The 9,124-nt window shown below is 29.9% G+C and overlaps 1 long non-coding RNA gene across 1 annotated transcript in view; it reads left to right on the forward strand.

The window, feature by feature from the left end:
• LOC145314722 (uncharacterized) overlaps positions 1–8,015 on the forward strand; it is an 8,066-nt gene extending 51 nt beyond the window's left edge. Inside the window, exons 1-3 of the long non-coding RNA XR_013877851.1 lie at positions 1–50; positions 4,328–4,394; positions 4,966–8,015. The exon at positions 1–50 is cut by the window's left edge and continues 51 nt beyond it. This is a non-coding gene — a long non-coding RNA (uncharacterized LOC145314722). The remainder of the gene's footprint in view (positions 51–4,327; positions 4,395–4,965) is intronic.
• The last annotated feature ends 1,109 nt before the right edge of the window (positions 8,016–9,124 follow it).

Genomic DNA, 9,124 nt, shown 5'->3' on the forward strand with positions numbered 1-9,124 from the left:
ATAGTTGGAAGAAACTTTAGACAAGAATTCTTTAAGCTTATTAAATTAAGGTAAGTTATTTTCTCGTATTCATTCGAATCCGGTGGATAGGAACCGGTTCTCATCCATACGAAAAAACTATGTCTAGCATCGTATTATATCCAGCTTTCTATATCCGCGGAAAGCCGTTTATAATACGATGCGAGAAATAACTATTATTATATTTTTTATTTTTATTTATTTTATTTTATTTTATTTATTATTTTTATCAAGGATAAGTATTTCCATAAGTAGCGAAGCTCAAGCAGCTTTTTACCAAGAATTGAAATAGATAGGACAATGGCTTATAAATTGGTGTACATTCCCAATGGTGTTACACAAAATTACTCCTTATGTAGATTGCAATTATTGGTTGAAACGCCTAGACACTCAACTTAATGAATCAACCGATCAAAATTCAATGAAAGTTCCAAAGTTATTAAGTCAACAAATATGAAAACATCATTATAAACTTTTGGGACTAGTGTAATAAACAGCCCAATGTTCCCTCCCTCCCACGCTTTTTTCTCTAATTAAAAATGACTTTAATGTTTGTAACTTTATTCTGTCATTTGTTAGCATAAAAACTGAAGGGGTTAAAGATAAACCATGATTTTGTTGTACATAGTAAAAGTGTTCAATCTTTTTATCTATGCAGGGGTAAAAGATTAAAGCCATGAAAATTATTATAAATCTGCTAAAAAAATTGGCAATAATAAAAAATGTAAATTATGTTTTCTTGCTAAGAACAGCAATGAAACTAATTTGCATTATTTTTTGCAACTTTCAAATTATCAAGGATTATTCACTTAAAGTTAAGTAAGTTACTCTATTTTCTAATGTCCACCTATGCTCTATGGTGAGGGGAAAATGATTTTTTTTTAAATTTTTTGCTGAATGTTTTTCACATCTAATTGATAAACAACTTGGTCTTTAAATGAAAAAAAATTGTAACCTTTAGAAAAAAATCCTTGATTTTTAAAAACAGAATAGTACCATAAAACACAATTTTCGCAAGTATTTGCTAATTTTTCGTTGGGTTTCGACCTTTTTTTTAGCGTATAGTTTACAATAAAAATGACGTTATACAATACAAAATACCAATGATAGGGCAGTGTACACTAGAATTGACCAATGGTATATTGGATACTGGCCTATTATTAGTCATTTGTTTTATATGACGTCATTTTTTCATTGGACACTGTACTCTGTTGAACTTTTACCACTTTAAATTTCTTATACACGATGTAAAAAATTATATTAATTTTTTCTATTTTATATATTGCATTCATAGCATATTGGGGCGCTGTATTTAAAGTCAAGTCATAAAAATAGACTAAAACCATCTTTGAACCATTGTTTTGCTTTCCAAAAGAGGAAAACTTTTTCTATCTCAATAAAACAACATGATATGTAAAATATATTTTTAAAATTAGAATATAATATTCGTCTAAAACTAATTTACAGTAACATTTTCATGTGTCCAAAGTTTGTTGTTTTACTAACATTGCAAAAAAGGAAAAAGTTTGGTTTGCAATTTCTCTCATTATTTACTTTGTTTTTTGCATATATTTAGCAGCGCAGCTACTCTATAACTGATGTTTCACTTAAAAGTGGATGTTTATTGCAAGTAACCCAGATCTATAACTATAGTATGGCCGTCCGTAAGTCTTAAGGTCTGTGTGTCATTCCGTCACAATGTAAAAGGTACTTTTTTTCTTACTGGGTTTCGTGATTTTAAAAGTATATATATTTATTTACTGTTGATTTGATTCTACTATATTTTTAATTTTACCAACTACAGGTTTTAGAAAAATAAAAAATAATTATAAAGATTTTTTTATTGGTTTGTTTAAACCTACAAGTGTATAAATTCATCTTTTTAACTTTTTTAATCATTGAATTATTTTTATTGCTTAGCTTTCTATGATCATAGTTGTCATTGATTTTTTTATATATTTACTTGAGCCTAATTTTTACAGCTAAAATATCATTAATATCTGTTTAAATATCATTTACGTTATGACGGAAAAGTTTCACGAGGTCACAAATATTTTTATAGTACATTTTCTAATATTTTTAAAATCATCATATTTTGTCTTAACAAAAACTGTAGCTGAAACAAAGATAATTATGTCAAAAAGTATCGCAGCAATAATAAACTAGCAAACTGTTTATATCCTATTTTATAAAGTATTTATATATTAAAACACAACTTTTTTTCATTTTAGTTTCTTTCGTTAATAGAAAGATCATCAGTTCCAATCAAGATGTTAAAAACAATAGTTAAAAAAAGATTTGTCTTTGCATTTTGCTCTTTTAAAGGGATCTCGCTAATTACTATGCCGTTTAAGTAAGCCATTTAAAGAAAACTTTACATAGGTCCTAGGATTTTATTTTAAGATTGATGCCTTGAGATGGTTTTCGAGATTCTATAGGCAAATCCACTAGTTTTACTGTAAAAAAAATAAAACATAATTAAACAAAATAAGATATTATCTTAAAGTAATGGAGATATTATTACTTGGCTCTTACACCATATTATCATGTACTTTAAAAAAGTAACATTTGTAGCTGGCTGAAATAACGATCCCCGTGTACCCCCTTCACCCCATCTCCTCCTCTCTTTCTGAATAAACAAACTGACCAATAAGTGATGTCTATGTTAGCATGCTAAATTAACGACAATTTTCCCTTGTCATAATATCCACGTATATTCTACATCCATTCCACTCGCGGATTTCAAGAGGCCTCTTGTTTTTTTTAGGGGCGATTTCTCGAAGGTAGGAGGTGCTCTTCCACAAAATAATTTTAAACCTTCACTAAAAAGGAGAACTATATCGGTTCAACAGTTATACATATAGACATCCTGTTACTTTTCATGATGGGTTATTATGTGTTACTTGCAACTATTGAATCCTTCATATTTATGTAAAATGTATACGACCTTGACATTAAATTAAGTAACTGATGATGATATATTTAGCTTTATCCTTGTAACAGGGGTTATAAGGATAGGCCAAAGGAATGTAATTGATAATTTGCAGTATGTCTGATAGAAAGTAGACAGAGAGAAGAAATTGTAATGTAAATTATGCTGGTACCCAAAATTTTATATCAAAAACATGAGGACTTTTATCAAATATTGATTGCTATTTTTCAACCAATGAATTTATCAAATAAAAGAATAATTATGTTTATTGTAATTGAGTGTGTCCATTGTCTTACCCCTTGAATTATGTAACTTCCATATACATATCATTATCCATGCGTTGTACGCAAATTACGTGCTAATATAGTTTAACGCATTAAAATATCACGAGTAACATTTATGTTTCATAACTTACTAGCGGCTTCGCCCCTAAATTCTATGGGCTTTGCCCCAAGAGGTATTGAACTATTTAGGGGGGGGGGATTTGCTTTTTTTTTGAGGGGGGGGGGGGGGTCCAAACCCCCAAGAAAATAGCTTATAAGTAAAACCATCGCAGGACCAGTTGGTATATTCCCTGGAGAATAGAGCCCAATCGGTTAAGTGGTTACTGAGCATATAAGCTTCAGACAAACAGACGGAGAGACAGACATCGATCTACTTAAAGATATCTCAATCTTTTGTAAAAGAATCTATTTTAATCGCTAAATACTCCCCCTCCCCCCACCCTCCAATAAAAATAAACATTCTAACCCCTTATTTATTTTACCTTATTTAATTATTGGTGCTAAACTTTAGACATTATGAAATTGTAATTTGTTTTTAATCAGAAAGAGTTCAGAATTTTCTATCTATCTAATTATCTATCTATTTAATCATCTATCTAATCATCTATCTACATATCTATCTATCTATCTAACTAACTATCTATAGATTTCTATCTATCTATTTAGAGAGTGTCCCAGTAGCATGCAAACGCATTCACTGATGGAAAGAAAATTAGGGGACACACATTTATCTATCTTTATATCTAATTACCTATCTATCTACTAAATATCTATCTATCTATCTAGAGAGTGTCCAAGTAGCATGCAAACGCATTCACTGACAGAAAGAAAATCAGGAGACATAAATTTATCTATCTATCTAATCTATCTATCTATCTAATCTATCTATCTATCTATCTATCTATCTATCTATCTATCTATCTATCTATCTATCTATCTAGATAGTGCCCAAGTAGCATGCACATGAAGGAAAGAAAATCAGGAGACAAACATTTATCTATTTATCTATCTTATTTTCTATCTATCTTCATATCTAACTATCTATCTATCTAACTATCTACCTAACTATCTATCTATCTATCTATCTATTTAGAGAGTGTCCAAGTAGCATGCAAACGCATTCACTGATGGAAAGAAAATCGGGAGATACACATTTATCCGTAAGTATTTATTCTATTTTCAAAGGGTTATTAATGAAAAAAAATCTACTCTAAGGGCACTCCAATTCTTATAATAAAGAAACAGGATGTCTATCTGTCTTCTGTTTGTTTGTGTGTACCAAAGAATCTCGCTAACCGCTGAACCGGTATGGTTCTCCTTTACAGGGAAGCTTCTCATAGGTCCTTGGAAGGTTAATAACTTTTGGACGGAAGGGTACCACCACCCTTCCAATAAAAATTGCAAAAAAACTGATCTTAAATAGATTAAAAAACAAACTTTTTACGTGCCCCTCTAAAGGCCTCTAGGGGCGTAGCCGCTAGCAGTATATACTCTAATAGTGGTTTAACAAATTTTTGTTGGAAGGAAAGTGAGTAGTAAGTGAGTCAGTTAGGGAATAGGATACTCATCTAAACCTTGTTAACGTCAATAATGAGCCATTCAATTGATGGAAAGGTTGTATGCAAAGCACTTTCTTAAATATTCCTAATTATTTCAAACCAGCAATAGAATTTATGAATTAATTTTAAACATTACTTTTTCAAAATATTTAATATTTCATTTATTTTTTAGGAGAAGATCGAGCCAGACAAACGACAAGTCTTATAAAGTGTACAAAGTTAGATGAACACCAGTGAAAAATGTACAAATAGTGTACAGCAGACAGTGTACAAACTATCAGTGTACAGTATTGTACACATGTGCCAAAAAAACATGAGCAAAATTGCGCCAAAAATCACAATTTTATGATTAATTCTCGTTTTAAATGTTGTAAATAAAAAAAATATAAGTTTTAGCCAGTGATAAGGGCTTCATTAAAAATGGTACCTATTACTTCTTGTAAAAAATAATAACTTTTTGAAGATTTATTCTGAATTTCTGATTATGATATTATACACAAAAAAATATATATATTTAAATTAGAAGAGCTTTTATCTAGCGATTGTTCATGTACATGTTTGCTTCAATGTTATTTTTGTGTCAAAAAATTTTAAAATTTTCTGTGTTTTCCATTTATTCTCTTTCTAATTATATTTAGGGAGGGAGGGAAAATTAATTTAAATTGATATGGTACCCAAAGTTTTATGTACACTCTTCCTCATTCGTTGGCTTAACTTTGGGTACTTTTATTGAATCTTGATTGATTGGTTCAAACTACAAGTGTCCACACTTTTCAACCTATAATCATAATCTATAGAAGGGGTAATTTTATTCTTAAAAATTGGGGATGTATCAATTTATCGTTGATTGTCTTATCCCCTAAGATCCCTGAATGCTATCGCTTTTGACACTTCTTCCATTTATTAGAAGTTTAATATGAAAGCATATTTTAGATGATATTTTATCCATTTCTTTTATTATAGATAACTATTTCTCTACTTATAAATCCTTAGTAAATTACTTTTATTTTTTAAAGTAAACGGCATTTAATTTGATTTCTTGTTTAACCAGAATTCTAGAAAAACAGCGTAAAGTACCTCATAAAAAATGACGACATACAGTAAAATGACCAATGATAGGCCAGTATAAATTCTAATTGACCAAAGGTAAAATTCATATCTGCCTCTCATTGGTCATTTTATTGTATGACGTCATTTTTTGGCAGCACTTTACGCTGTCTCGAATTCTAGCGTTTTCGCGTTTATTAATCAATGACCATTATATATTAGAAGAATTTAAGGTGATTTCTCTCATACAGTCTAGCTAGCACTGGAACTCCTTACCCTCTTCGGGGGTCCCTTACCCTATGGGGTCTATATACACCAAGTACGCAATATAACCTAACCAAACTCGAACTTAAATGATATAAACTAACCCTTTCCCCCTAAAATTCAATTTATTTCAAAACAAAAGGGGATTTCTTTGCTCCACATGGCACAACGAGGGAAAATACCCAACATATTTATAAGAATGTACAAAACTACTCCTAGTTATATATTTGCATTTATCGCAGTGAAAACTAATAATTCTAGATACCTGCAATATTATATAGACCTGACATATTTAAAAGGGTCAAATGCAGTTCACGGTAAAAATATTCCTGGTAACGAATATCTCCAAAAATCTATGAATTTTAAAGGCTGCTAACTGCCAAACGGCTGAATGTACATTTCATGCCTGCAAACCGTTTTAAGCAGCATAGGAAGGCCTAAAAAAATCTGGAATGCCCTAGATCTAATGATGCACAGGGAAAGCTTCACTGAAGGAACAAAGCTTAAAATAAGTCTTTTTTCGCATTTAGTGCACTGCGAAATAATTGTACATTATTGATTAATGACTTTTGAACGATCACAGTCTATACGTTCCGCCGTTTGGCCGTTATAAGCCTTTAAAGTTCATAGATTTTTGGAGATATTTGTTACCAGTAACCTTTTACCGTAAACTGCAGTTGACCCAAAATAATAGATAAATACTTACTTTACACATATGTATATGTACACAATAAATAAAACTAAATTATTATCAAATATATAATATTTAACATATTCTACCTTAAAGGTGACTTATTTCTGATAAGAGGTGAAGATTTTGTTTATTTATTTTACATTAAATAGATTTTTTTATCGAATGTTGAACAAATGTAATAAGTATTTATAACAGCTTGATTTAAACAAAGCATTTGATTGTGTATTTTTTTTAAACTATTTTTCTAGTATTGCTTTGAAACTTGAAAAAATTATATATAGCATCGTATTTTAGACAATTTTCCACGAATATTTGTTAACCGGGGCCTTAGTCCCTTAGGAGTTAATAAAACTGATTTTAATCTTTTTATATAATATAATGCGATAAAAAACTATTAATTGGGGGGTATGTAAATTTTCACCTCTTGTTAATGAATAATCCTCTTTTTAACAAAGTTTAAAAATCTATTTTAATTTTTCATATAAAAAAATACAATTTAAACGCATTTCTTTCATAAAGCACAACCTCTTACAGTAAAATCTTTTTATATGTAAAATTTAAAATGGATTTAAATGGAATTCTTTATTAAATTTGTGCCCCAATGTAATTATAAATAATATTATACAAACGATGTTTTATATGAGACATTTACTGTAGTTATAAAATAGTAAATAAAGTGAAGCCAAAGTTTTATAATTACTATTCTATTAAGGCGGTTGCCTATAGGAAGAGTTCTGGATTTATACTTTTTGTAAGAGAGAGAAAGGGGACAATGGGCTGTTTATTACACTAGTCCCCCAAGTTTTATAATTACTTTTTCATAATCGTTGGCCCAACAACTTTTGGGACTTTAGTGAATTTTGGTTGGTTGATTCATTAAGTTGAGTGCTCAAACGTTTCAGTCCCTAATTTTAATCTACAAAAGGGGTAATTTTGTGTATCATCATTTGGGATGTACATCAATTTATTGGCCATTGTCTTATCCCTTTAGGTACCTGGGGATGTCATCATCCCTTTTAAATCTGACCTTCCATCCCCTCTTTCTACCTAAGATTCACACCACCTTGGTAAAAGCCTTTGCATGCCCCCAATTTTATTATAAGAAAGTACAAAAAGTACAAAAACAGAACTTTTCCCTTATACAACTTTTATTGCTATAAGTGTCTATATATAAATAGATTTTTTTATGATCCGAAATATATTCTCTTCTTTCTTAATTTTATTACAATCAATAGTTTTTAGAAATAGAAAAATTTTCTTCTTGTATAATATAAATTTAGGTATCATATTAAAACAGGAAATTGGCAACTAAGGAAAAAATATTTTACATTAAAAATTAAGGTGTAATTATGAAATATAATTTCATAGTTATAGGATGTTGGTTACTTCTAGTAGAATAGATTTAAACTAGCGGCTGCGTCTTTAGCCTCCAGGGGCATCTTATTGTCTTAGAAATAGATAAAAAAAGAACCTAGCAATAGTGTTTTACTTTTTATTTTTGTGACGTAACAAAAATCGAAGGATGAGAGGGGAGGTGGGAAAGGAAACCTCTAATAAAGAGATGGATTTTTGTTACGTCACAAAGATAAAAAGTTAGACACTATTACTAGGTTCATAAAAAATGTTCAGGACCATTACAAAGCTTCCTTTAAGTGAGGAACTCAATCGAATCAGTTGTAAGCAGATCTGAACAAACTTACTAAAACCTTACACGAATTGATTTACTTAGTAGATGGACTTACATTTAGCAAACAAATATAGCCAAAAAGTTTGCATGGAAAAGTAAAACATTAAGTCGATAACTTTTGACCAGCATTTCAACTAAATGAAAATTGTATTGAATATGTATAATTTTCTTTAAATATTGCAACATCTATGTATATTTCTTTCCGCCATTCAAGTAGCTAAAATATAGCCTGATTTGAGACTTGCATTTATTTATGTTTCTTATTCTTATCTTTTTTTTCTGCGTTGTTATTTTTACACATTACCAAAAGTCGATGCAAAAATGATCAACATTAATGTAGAAAAAAGAAAGTTTTTGCAAGTACTTTGCAAACTTTTTGTAAACATTTACTTCTTTTCTGTGTATAAAAAGAACATTGAGCAAAGGTCATAGTTATATTTTTATTCAAACAATACATTGGTTTAATTCTCTTACAACTAATTAATTTTTTGGCTGGTCTCATTCAAAACTATCTCTTGTCTACAGAACCCCACCCCACCCTTATTTTATTTTTTTTGTATATATATTTCTAGCCCCATCACGAGGCCCTTGCCCTGCGGTACCTTATCACTTGATCTATTTACTTGATAAAACCTAACC

This window comes from Acartia tonsa, chromosome 3 (genome assembly GCF_053477335.1).
Source record: "Acartia tonsa isolate MP-2025a chromosome 3, ASM5347733v1, whole genome shotgun sequence".
NCBI classification, from domain to species: Eukaryota; Metazoa; Arthropoda; class Copepoda; order Calanoida; family Acartiidae; genus Acartia; species Acartia tonsa.